The 12,449-nt window shown below is 41.9% G+C and overlaps 1 pseudogene; it reads right to left on the bottom strand.

Annotated features, from left to right (window-relative positions):
* Positions 1-3,187: 3,187 nt before the first annotated feature.
* Positions 3,188-6,572, bottom strand: LOC115727365 (annotated as a pseudogene).
* Positions 6,573-12,449: the final 5,877 nt, after the last annotated feature.

Raw genomic sequence — 12,449 nt, 5'->3', positions numbered from 1 at the left:
AAGTTCATTGAGAGACCCCAACAATCTTATTTCCTTTGGAATGGACCCAACAAGTTGATTAACGAAAAGCCATAAGCTCGACAAGTTGCTCATGTTTCCAATGGAAGAAGGAATTGGATTGGTGATGTTGTTGTTGTTTAGGTTGAGAGAATTGAGAGATTTAAGCATTCCTATTTCATTTGGAATGGAACCAACAAGTTGATTAATGAAAGCCCTTAACTGTAACAAGCTGCTCATGTTTCCAATGGAAGAAGGAATTGGACTAGTGATGCGGTTGTTTATTAGATAGAGATAATTAAGAGATGTAAGCATTCCAATAGAAGAAGGAATTGGACTAGTGATGCGGTTGTTCACTAGGTTGAGATAATTGAGAGATTTAAGCATTCCTATTTCTTTAGGGATGAAACCAAAAAGCTTATTATCCGAAAAGGATAGATAGGACAAGTTGGTCAAACTACTTATTTGATTGGGAATTGAGCCGGTTAAATTATTAAGACCCAAATCCAAAATTTGTAAAGATCCTAACGACCCGAGTTGAGTTGGAATGTTTCCCGAAAGGTTGTTTCGAAGCAAGGTCGGATATGTAAGCTTGGCAAGATTGCCAATGCCCGGAGGGATATTTTCGAAGAGGGAGTTGTTGGCAAGATTTAGAGTGATCATATTCAGCAACTGGGAGAAATTGAGATGATAAAGCGTATCACAAATGGTAGAATCTGAAAGGTTCAAGCTCGTGATGCTTGCGAGAGGATCGCAACCAATCCCACGCCATGAACAAGCTTTGCTTCCATTCCATGAAGACAAAGTAGAGCGACTACGGCTGTCTAGGTTAGACTTCTAGGTTAGGAGTGCCTCCACCTCCTCATTTACCGTTTCGTTACTAGCACCAATGATGGCCGCTAGAGAAGAGCTCCGAGATGAAGCAAGACAGGGCATTTGATGCACGAGCACGAGGAGGACGTAAGCGAGGAACGACATGGAGAGTTGTTTCTGAGACGAGGCCATGACAGGTTTAAAGGGGTGGCTTTTCTTCGTTTCAAGGTGTGCATAAGTGTTGAAAGGAATCAAGTATAACCAACGTATTTATAGAAGAATAGGGACCATATAGTCTTTTATTCTTTGTTATTATTGTAAATTTAAAAATTTCACATTTTTTGCGAAAAAAACGAAATGTGCCAACAAAAGATGTGATGCAAGAGAAAGTGACACAAAAGTTCATATCCCACTGGCAGAACTGTAGAAGTGATGGTGATTTTGGAGGAGGGAAATACGGCATTGAAGAAAGATTGCCCAAGTTCCCAAATTATCTACCGACGCTCAACTTCCATTTTCTTTTGGAGTTAGGTCCACAGAGCAAGTAGCGTGCTCCGCGTAAAACACGAGATGTGGACGTGACCAGGTCAAACAGATAACGACAGGTAAGGAAACAAAGCAAAATAGAAAGAGCAAGAGGTAAGATAAGGAGCTTCAAAGTCCATAATCGTGATATCGTGTTAGACAAATTATCTTCTCTCACAGACTTAAAACCGTTTGGAAATGGAACAATATGTATACATAGTATATCCAACAATACCGTCCATGGAGAAAGATCAAAGCCGCATGGACACGACAATGATCATTCGAACTGCGATGGCTTCGATGGCATGTCATGTATGATCTCAAACAAGCGTTGAGCGTCTTGTTTTGATCAGTTTTTTCATTTTCTCTTTCTTTTTTTCCGACTTCTGGGCATTTTGGCATCAGCGTTTGTTGTGCGTCTCTCTGATCCCTTGCTTTCATTCATCAATTCATGGTACTGTAGCTTTAAACAAGGACGATGGATGAACCGACGGTCATCAGCAAAGCGATAGACATCATCTCGTGATCGTGACCGCACGTCATCACGACTTGTGCACCGTTCATCTGACATGTGGGGCGCTCTATTTGCGAAGACTCCTTAGTCTTCTGCAGAGCAAGGACTTGATATTGCTTGCTGGAGGACAATCCCAACCGGCATTATCGACTGTGCACCCGTTGCCAAAAAAGCATGAAAATCAACAAATGCGCAAGAAAGTCCTTTTTCTCGATTTTTATCTTCGAGGTATATTTTCTCCCAATTTTAATATCATAAATATAGAAGCCATCATCAAGAAAAAACAAATTTGGCACAAGGTGTTATAGGCGTCCTTCAGTAAATCTTACCCGATCATAACATGACTGTAATTTCATAATTTTTTTTTTTGTTACGAAAATTCCATCCAAAAGTTTAAACCGATAGATAGAGAAAGACCATGTCCAAGAAATAAATTAGGGTAGAATGCGACTTTAGTACTATGTTGCAAAGTCCAACTTAAAAACTTATGTCAATCGTCTCCCTCAAGGTTTTTGCGCTCTTTATGGGACGTAACAAATGATTTTCGCCAATGAGGCGTCAGACAAGTTGGTGAGACGCCCGAACCTTAGACAGTTAAACAGAGGAGGTCCTAAGTTCGGATCCCGGTGGCCACGTCTTGGGGGACTTACCTGGTGGTATTAGCAAAAACCCCCATCACCCCAAGGAATAGTTCATTACATGTGGAAAACCTCGGTTATAAAAAAAAAAAACAATTGATTTTTTCTAAAATGACAACAAGAATGTAGAGAAAGGAACGTAAACAACTTACTTTTGATCAAGTTTGACATGAAGCCTTACGTGTATGATTTTTTTTCACTTGATGGAAACATTGGGTAGCATCTATCAAGAGCATCTCAACCACACCCAAATTGTTGAAATCCGATCTAAGAATATCACATATTAATATTTGTATCACTTGACTGATATGGTACTAGAATTTCACAAGTTCTCGATCCGGTGGCACCATTTGTAAGTTGAGTTTGCGCTTTCGGGATTATCGGGAATTACTTCAATTAGGTCTAAGATGAGATATCGCATGAATACCGATGTCGAACGGAGGAGATAAATGTGTTTGAAGTTTCGCGGATACAATGAGCTATTGGCTCGTAGTGGCGAGTGTTGGCAAGACTAGAAGTGGCAATTTCAACCACGACACGAGAACATGATTCCAACACAGCCGCAAATTTATGAGAGAAAGACATGATTGACACAATCCAATACGATTAAATTTCGAACTAAGAAGAATTGACATATTTCACTCATTTTCAATGAATAAGTTCTTTGCAATCACATTAGATTAATAGTAGAACGTTACGAAACTACATGGATAATTGATACAAATACACTGACATGACAAGAATTGCCAACAAGTGAAGCCTCTAATATTAGCTCATTCTTCCAATTTTATGCTATCTACCGAATTGAACAGCGATGAACGATGTGTTGTTAGCCCTTTAGAAACTTGTTGCATGCTTGGACGATGCTCCGGTTTAGGACTCAAGCATGAAAATGCGATCTTCGTCATGAGAGCCACTTCCCCTAGCAAATCGCCTTCGGGGTATGGAATCCTCTGATCCAAAACTTCTTTTAGGGAGCAATGGGGGGTTGTCGAATCACTTGATGTTGGTAGAGATGTGGACAAGAGAGTTGATATGAGATTGCCCGGATGTCTTCCCATTATCACTTCCATTGCTAAGACTCCGAAACCATATATACATCGTGTTTCTCGCTCACTTCCATCGTGTAGGCAAGTTTTGCAAATAGAAAGGAACAACCCTTTTTCTCACTTGATCTTATCAGCGCTTTCTAAATTGATCTTTTACTCTGTTAGATGCACATACAAGTAAGTGAAACCAGTTTAAAGAAACCTTGTACTGGGACCGAAATACTAATATGTCCTTTAAGTAGGACTTCTTGAATGTTCGAAACATCACATACTTATGAATGAAAAAGAGTAAATCCTCATGAAAAGAAGGAAGAGCACTTACCTGGAGCTGCGTATCCAAATGTGCCTGCAAACGAAGTCCAGTTAGATGAATCGGGTTTTAGAACCTTGGCTGTGCCAAAGTCCGAGACGTGAGCTTCGTATTCTTTGTCGAGTAAAATATTCTTGCTCGATATGTCACGATGGATTATTGGAGGACAGCAGTCATAATGCATGTAGGACAAAGCATTAGCCACACCTTTAACGACATTCAATCTCTTATTCCAGTCAAACGGTCTTATCCTTTCTTCGTTCTTCAAGACATCCTCCAAGCTGCCCGATTCAAGATACTCATAAACCAAAAACGAATGGCGAGAGCTCGAACAAAAGCCATACAGCTTCACGATGTTTCGATGTCGGGTTTCCATCAAAGCATGAATCTCCCTTTCGAATGCTTTTCGACTAGCCATTTTGACATCAGGCGCTTGGTTAAGTTTTTTAACAGCAACAATCTCACCCGTTCGCAACTTGGCCTTATAAACACTCCCTTGTCCACCCGTGCCGATGCAATAGTTGGCGTCGAATTCCTCAGTGGCATCGATAATGTTCTTGTACACCGTTCTTCCATCGTAGCTCCATATTTCCAACATATTTTCACTGCTCGCTTCTATCAAGCCGTTCTCTCCTTCCCTTGTTCTTCTGTGTACAATGCATGAAACTCCCACTACAAGAAGCAAAGCAAGCAGGCAAAGAGAAGTAGGGAGTAAAATGAGGAGCAAATTTGTGTGTCTGTCTTTCCCTTTCCCCGCCGTCCCCGGACAATGCGTGAGACCCGTAATATCTCCGCACAAGCCTTTGTTCTCTCCTACAGTAGCGATTGTAGCATTATGAAAGGCTGGGATGTTTGGTAAAGGACCCTCTAACTCATTATGGGATACATCAACAGATGTAAGACCTGTTAGATCATCAAAAGCTGGTGAAATCGCACCCGAGAGTTGATTGTGTGAGAGATTGAGTGTTTCCAAATTGCGCAATTGTCCAAGATCTCGAGGTATATCTCCAGCAAGCAAATTTTGGCTTAGATCGAGACTTTGAAGAGAGTGGAGATTGCTGATCTCTATTGGAATGCTCTGCTCAAGACTATTTCTGCTTAAATTTAGATACTGAAGGTTCACACACTCCCCAAGTTCTCTGGGGATTGAGCCACTTAGCTTGTTTCCCGCAAAGTTAATTTGTACAAGGTCCGACAATGCTCCAATTTCGCGAGGAATGTCGCCAATGAGATGGTTGCCATCCAGCCAAAGCTCTAGCAGATACCGCAAATTTGCAAGTTCTTTCGGAATTTCCCCGACAAGATTATTCGAAGATACATGTAATACATGCAATTGAGTCATCTTCCCAAGATCAGGCGGTATCATGCCTGATAATTTGTTGTCGGAGACTTTCAGGCTCGTCAAATTGCCCCACGTGCCCAATCTTGTTGGAAGCTCTCCGTAAAGTTCATTATTGCTCAGCTCAAGATAAACCAAGTAGGGGTATGTGCCGAGAACATCAGTAATGTTGTCCTTTAGCTGGTTATTTTGGAGCCTAACTCTAAACAAACTCGTACAATTTTTCAGGCTTCTTGGTAGGGGTCCCGTGAAGTGATTGTTGTAAGCAGAGAAATTTACAAGAACATGACCGCTGCATATATCCGGTGGCAATTGGCCGACGAGCTGGTTATCGCTAAGTTGTAGCCTTGTGAGGGATGTGAGATTGTTGATCTCAATTGGAAGAGAGCCTTCGAGGCTATTCTGGAATAGAGACAGTTCAACAAGGGTTCCTAGTCTTCCCATCTCTTTCGGAATCGATCCTGTGAGATTGTTTTGGTAGAGATCAAGTTGAGAGAGAGATCTAAGGTTTCCGATTTCGGGAGGAATATGACCGGAAAGCTTATTGCCACAAAGATAAAGAATGCCTAAGTTGCTTAAGTTCCCTATCGACGACGGGATTGAACCTGTTAGATCATTGTTTAAAAGCTCGAAATGCATGAGGGATCTCATTCCTCCGACTTCTTCAGGTATGTGGCCAGAGAGTTGGTTTTCATAAAAGTAAAGAAAGCCTAAATTACTCAAGTTTCCTAGAGTTCTTGGGATAGATCCGCTGAGGTAATTGCTTGATAAATCAAGCTCGCTAAGAGACCCCAACATCCCTATTTCTATTGGAATGGACCCAACAAGATCATTATTGAACAACCATAACTTTGTCAAACTGCTCATATTTCCAATGGAAGAAGGAATGCGACCGCCGATGCGGTTGTTAAATAAGAACAACTGGTTGAGAGATTTGAGCAGTCCTACTTCTTGAGGGATGAACCCGGAGATGTTATTGTTTTGAACGTATAGCCCAGTCAAGTTTCTCAAACTTCCTATAGAGCCGGGGACCGAACCTGTGATGTTGTTCGATGACAATTCCAAAACTTCTAGAGACCGCAGCAATCCGAGTTGGATTGGAATCTCTCCAGAAAGCTGGTTCTGAGACAAGTCTAGGTAAGCGAGCTTGGAAAGATTGCCGAGACTCAAGGGGATGTTCCCGAAGAGCGAGTTGTTGTCAAGTTTAAGAGTGACCAAGTTGGGCAACGAAGAGAAATCGAGATCGTGAAGCATACCGCGGATGGCGTTGCTCGAGAGGTTCAAGCTGATGATGCTCCTGAGAGGATCGCAACTGAGTCCGCGCCAAGAACAAGGGTCGCTTCCGTTCCACGAAGACAAGATAGAGTGACTCTCGCTGTTGAGCTGGGATTTCCACTTCAGGAGCGCCGCCACTTCCTCATCTCTTGTTTGGCTGCCTGAAAGAGCGAAGGCCATTAGAGAAGAGCTTTTGGATGAAGCAGGACGAGACACTTCTTGCATAACAAGCATGAGGAGGACATAAACTAGGAGGAGCATCGAGAGCTGTTTTCGAGACGATGCCGCCATTTGAAGGATGTTTTAAGCTATGAGGAAGGGGTGCTTTTGTTGTCTCAATGGCAATGCTAGCGGCCGAGGTATTTGTAGTATAATGAAGTCGGATCTTTATGCCATCTAAGACCAAGTCAATATTGGTTCACACTCTAAGCTCACGCAATGCTTGCTGTCCATGACAGCTCCCGGTAGTTTTGACTTTTCTGCTTTGAGAAATTTAACATCCGGTGCCATTTCAAGGATGACTTTGAGAGCACATTCTGTCCATAGAAAAGAGAGCATTATCTTCTTGAGCCCCTCTTTAGAGAAGGGTCGGTCTAACTCAAATGTGAAAGTGTGAGCAGAAATCTGTGAGACATTTGTATCTACTAGACCTATCAAAATAAGGCATAAGTTGTTACATGGACCAGTTATATTCAATAAATGAGTTATAAATGTTTCAAATATAATATGATTTTTAAATGAGTCATAAATGGGTTTTCATCTTACATATACCCAACCTATCTCTATGATACTCTTCTTCTCTCTTTCGCCCTCACTCGATCTTGCGCTTCCTCACTCGCACTCTCACCTCAGTCTAGGTATGAGATTTTCTAAATTAGATGCAAGTACGAAAGTGTTTTTCAAATATATTTCAGGTCAAGTATGAGTTGGATATGGATCATATTGAATATGAATCACTATATTTGCATTGCAATAAATAGGTCATAAACAGGCAAAATAAATTTATTTGGATCGGACCATTTATGCTCGACCTATCGGCTTGACGTACGTAGTATCTACACAGAGTCCCAGTTGAAGGACAAGCTTCATATGTACCCTTCTTTCTTGGAAGTGATAGACAGCGGCATGAGAGTCTTCATTGTCAAGAGCAGTGAAGAAGGGTCCACAACACTCGAATCAAATAAATGCTAACAAAACTGGCAACTTGCCTACATTGACTTCATCGACAGTAGGTCTTGCCATTTGTCTAATTAAGATAGCGGAAATCCCTTTGTTGGTACTGGCAGTATCCAAATTCAAGTCCCCGGAGCATCAACAAATGGTAAATCAATTGGGGAAGCGTTAATATTTCCGATCAAAGAAACACTTTCATTTTATTAGAAATAAATATATCCTTTTTACATGAAGGTCTCATGCACTAAACATCGCCTGGAGAATGTGCAAGCTCAAAATAGAATATGAGGAGTCAAATAGATGACGTCTCTCACTCATGCCACGGTGTTACATCCTTCATATTAATAAGGAATTTGGAACTTTTAACTTATTGTAAATTTAAACTGTAAAAAGATGAGTACTATTGAAAAGCAAAGCCTACGGCGTTCTTGGCTCTCGCTAACCTCTGTCCTTCATTTAGGTGATTTGTCTACTATATATGTTTACAATCCGCCTCTGGGCCTGTTTGGTTCGATTCCGGGGGAATATCTTCGGGAAAATGCGAACTCTTCTTCGGACAAATCACCATGAAGGAAGGCATTTTTCACATCTAGTTGATGAAGAAGCCAACCAAAACGTGTTGCAAGGGAAATAAAGACACGAATGGATGAAATTTTGGCAACAGGTGAAAAGGTGTCGTCATAATCAACACCGTACGTCCGAGTATATCCCTTTGCAACTAAACGAGCCTTCAATCGATTAAGAGTGCCATTAGGATGAACCTTAACAATGAACACCCAACGTCAACCAATAGTTTGTTTCTCCGCAGGTAATGAAGTGAGTTCCTAAGTACGGTTCTCAATGAGTGCCTTCATTTCATCTTCCATTGCTTGCTGCCATCCAGGATAAGCAAGAGCTTCGATAACACTGCTGGGCACGTAAACAGAGGACAAGGACGAGGCAAAGATGGAGAAACTAGGAGATAAACCGTCATATGACAAAAAATTGGAAATAGGATGATGAGTACGAAGACAATCAGATAGACCAGAATAAGGAGCATAATGATCCACAGGACGACCGACACAAGAACGTGTACCTTTTTGAGTAGCTATGGGCACATCAGATTAGAGGATGGTACATCAACCGATGAGGGAACAGATGAATCATGTGTTGGTGAAGTCCGCACCACCGTAGTAGGAGCTGCACCATATTGATGATATGTGCGGTCAGCAAACCGAAATCCCGGAGATGGTTACGAAGGAATTGAGAGTGGAGGAATTGTCGGTAAGACACATTCGCCACTCTTAGGAGTCACTGTAGGTTTGATCTAAGTATTATAATATGACTGATCCTCAAAGAATGTTACATCTGCCGACACGAGCACACGACGACGTTTAAGACTACAACATTTGTAGCCCTTCTGAGTTCGAGAGTATCCTACATAGATACATTTCTCTGCACGAGAATCCAACTTATCAAGACTTGGAGTAAGGTTATGCATAAAAAAAACACAGCCAAAGACACGTAGAGGTAACACAAAGAGAGAACGATTTGGATGTAACATAGAGAACAGTGTCTCCCCCCGTAGAATAGAAGTGGGAAGCCGATTAATTAAAAAGCAAGCTGTAAGAACAACATGGCCCCAAAAGGTTTTAGGTAGGTGCATGTGAAACAGAAGGCAACGGGCAACATCAAGAAGATGGCGATTTTTACGCTCGGCAACACCATTTTGCTGAGGAGTGTATGAACAAGAAGTCTAATAGATAATACCGCGAGAATTGAGAAAAGACTGAAAACCCGATATGACAGAAAGATACTCTTTTGCATTATCTGAGCGCAACACTTTAACAGAGGTATGTTACTAACTTAGTACTTCAAAATAGAACATGCGAAAGCAATGAAAAATCTCTGTATGATCTTTTATTAAGAATAACCAAGTTATCCTGGAAAAATTATCCACAAATGTAACAAAATATCTGAAACCAGAAATATCGGAGACATGACATGGACCCCAAACATCGGAGCGAACCAACTTAAATGGACTTGACACACGACTCTGAATATGGGAAGGAAAATAAATCCTATGATGTTTACCAAACTAACAAGCCTCACACTGAAAACAATTCACGGACTCGGACTCGGACTCGGGAAATAAACGCCGAAGAGTGTTTGGTGGCGGATGACCAGCAAAACAATGTATCCTAAACACATCAGAGAATGTGCACTTCACAATTGCAGCGGCTAGCGCCTTGTTGTCTAGGTAATACAGACCATTGGATTCATGTCCCCCACCAATCATCTGTCCATTCCTCAAATCCCGAAAGACATAATGAGAGGAGAAAATGTTACCGAACAATTTAGTTCTTTAGTCAATGAACTAACATAGATTAAATTGTATGAAGATTTGAGATGAAGGACAGATGACAAAGAAAGAGATGAACTCCAATGAGCAACTCCATTACCGGTAACCCGAGATTGTGAGCCATCGGCTAATGTAACAAAATTTGACAACCCAGGAGATTTACAACAAAGTGAAGACAACAACTTAGAATTACTAGTCATATGGTGAGTAGCTCCCGAATCTATGACCCAAGAGTCGGATGGTGCTAAAAGTAAAGAAGATGAACTACCTTTTGATGTCCGTGCTAGAGTTGCGGTAGGTGCTGAAGGACATGTCACCTGTTTGGATCAAACCCATGCATCATACTCAGCACCTGTCAATGTAACCGAACCACTCGTGTTCCGCACATTAGCGGAGTCCGGTGGAGTCTCTTCTACCTTTGCATAAGCAATAAAGTTAGGGCGGAGTTCCGGATAAAGTGTGTGACAATAGGCCTCTGTATGTGCGGTCCTTTGACAATGATTACGATGGCGAGAGCTACGACCACCACCAGAGATAGAAGTACTACGAATACTAATACCTCCATCACGACCACCACGACCTCCATTCCGAGCAAAACCACGGCCACGACCCTTATAACCACGACCACGAGCTCTATGTGCGGTAGTGCTATGAGAAATCATAGTACTTGTCTCCATGGATAGGGTGGAGATCCTTTCAACGAGAGTGGAACGAAGAGCTCGAGAGAAAACCTCATCAACTATACGGAGGGAACTCTGGAAAGTAATTTGTTGGCGAAGTGAGGAATACTCGGGTCCTAATGCCTTGAGATATAATATAACTCGAAGATCCTCCTATCGTTTAATGAGAACAATCAGATTGTTTGAAGCTGGAAGATACCTATCCAATTGCCCGTAAAGTGTGGTAAAACGAGCGTAATGCTCATATAAGGGTTGATTCCCACAGTGAAGATCAAATAAGGCCTCCCATGTGTCACACACTGGTGTCATGTCATTCTCTTCTAAATACGATAAGGCACACTTTTCCTAGACTTCCTTAGCAGATTTGCACTAGATGAAGTGAGGACTAATTTTAGGATCCATACTATTTCATAATAGAGTACGGATCATTGCATCTCCAGCAAGCCAATCGGGTATCTTACTCTAATCTAAAGGGACCGTAGCTTTAAGATACTCACTTTGTTTAGTGGCGATAAGGTAAACTTCAACAGCAATAGACCAAGATGGATAATTAGTTCCATCTAACTTTACCGAAGTCAATTACAATTGCAAGTGGGGTAAATTATTTGAGGATCTAGAGGTAGCCATCGGTGAATCAAGGACACGAGGGAATCCAAAGAACAATTACTTGGCTTCAATTACTTCACTTGGATACTAAAAGTCATCCACAAAGTAGACCAATCAAGTACTTATAACTAGCAATCACCACACCACAGGATATGCCACAAACTTAGACAACCATTGATCAAGAATCGGCAGAAAATTCTTCAAGCTTCAGCCCCTCACAAAATTTCAAAATCCATTACCACACGCAGAATTCAATAGAAAATAACAAACCTCGGGAGAACCATTGTACAAATGATGTAATGGACAACCGAACTAGAGACCCAAACCATTGCGACACACGGAATGAGTTTGCAGCTTCCGGTCGATGTCAATTTGTAAGCTTACGGGTATGTAAGACGTTAGGCGAGACAAGCGTGGACTAAACGACTTCAATTTCTGGGCTTATCGGCATGGACGACATCGGGCAAGACAGGCAGGGATTGGAAGACAGGGGCTGGACGTCGTCGGTTCCAGGTTCATTGGCCCGGGCGAGGTCGCACGACGATGGCTTTGGGCTCACCGGCCTGGGTGACATCGGGCGACGCCCGACGACGCTAGTTCTTGAGTCGTCTGGTCCAAGGCGATGCTGATTTGGGTTCGCCGAGGTAGGACGATGAGTGTTTCTAGGTGGCGTTGGCTTAGATGGCGTTAGACAACGTCGAGATCGAGGATTCCGACATCGGGTTTGGAGGTTAGTGGTCGGCCATGGGTGATCTATCGTAGTTGATAGTGATGAGCGAGAGTTTTAGGTTTTAACCTCGCTCCGATATCATGTTTAGTTTCAAAAGAGGATTCTGATTTCATTAACAGCCATTACAAGGATATATAAACCTAGGATATATGAAGACTATTCTACCCTTATTCTTAACAAAAGCGATTGGACTGACGAATTGTCATAGAGCGGTGTATTGCTATAATCTAATTTTGTGACACCAATGCTATTTAAGACTTGGAGCATGGAGATTCCTGTTCGTATCTTTAAAGAGGTTGAATTCTCCTAATTCGCATCCTGTAGCATGGTTTAGTTTCTACCATGTCATGTGTCAAATCTAGGGAGGAAAGCAATTCTTGATATCTGAGCATGGTTTTCACCTGTCTTTCCACAAACTTGAATTGATTTTACTGGAAGTGAAAGGAAAGTGTGCTGTTA

This window comes from Rhodamnia argentea, chromosome 2, assembly GCF_020921035.1.
Source record: "Rhodamnia argentea isolate NSW1041297 chromosome 2, ASM2092103v1, whole genome shotgun sequence".
Classification (NCBI taxonomy): Eukaryota; Viridiplantae; Streptophyta; class Magnoliopsida; order Myrtales; family Myrtaceae; genus Rhodamnia; species Rhodamnia argentea.
This window is presented reverse-complemented; position numbering and strand designations above follow the sequence as displayed.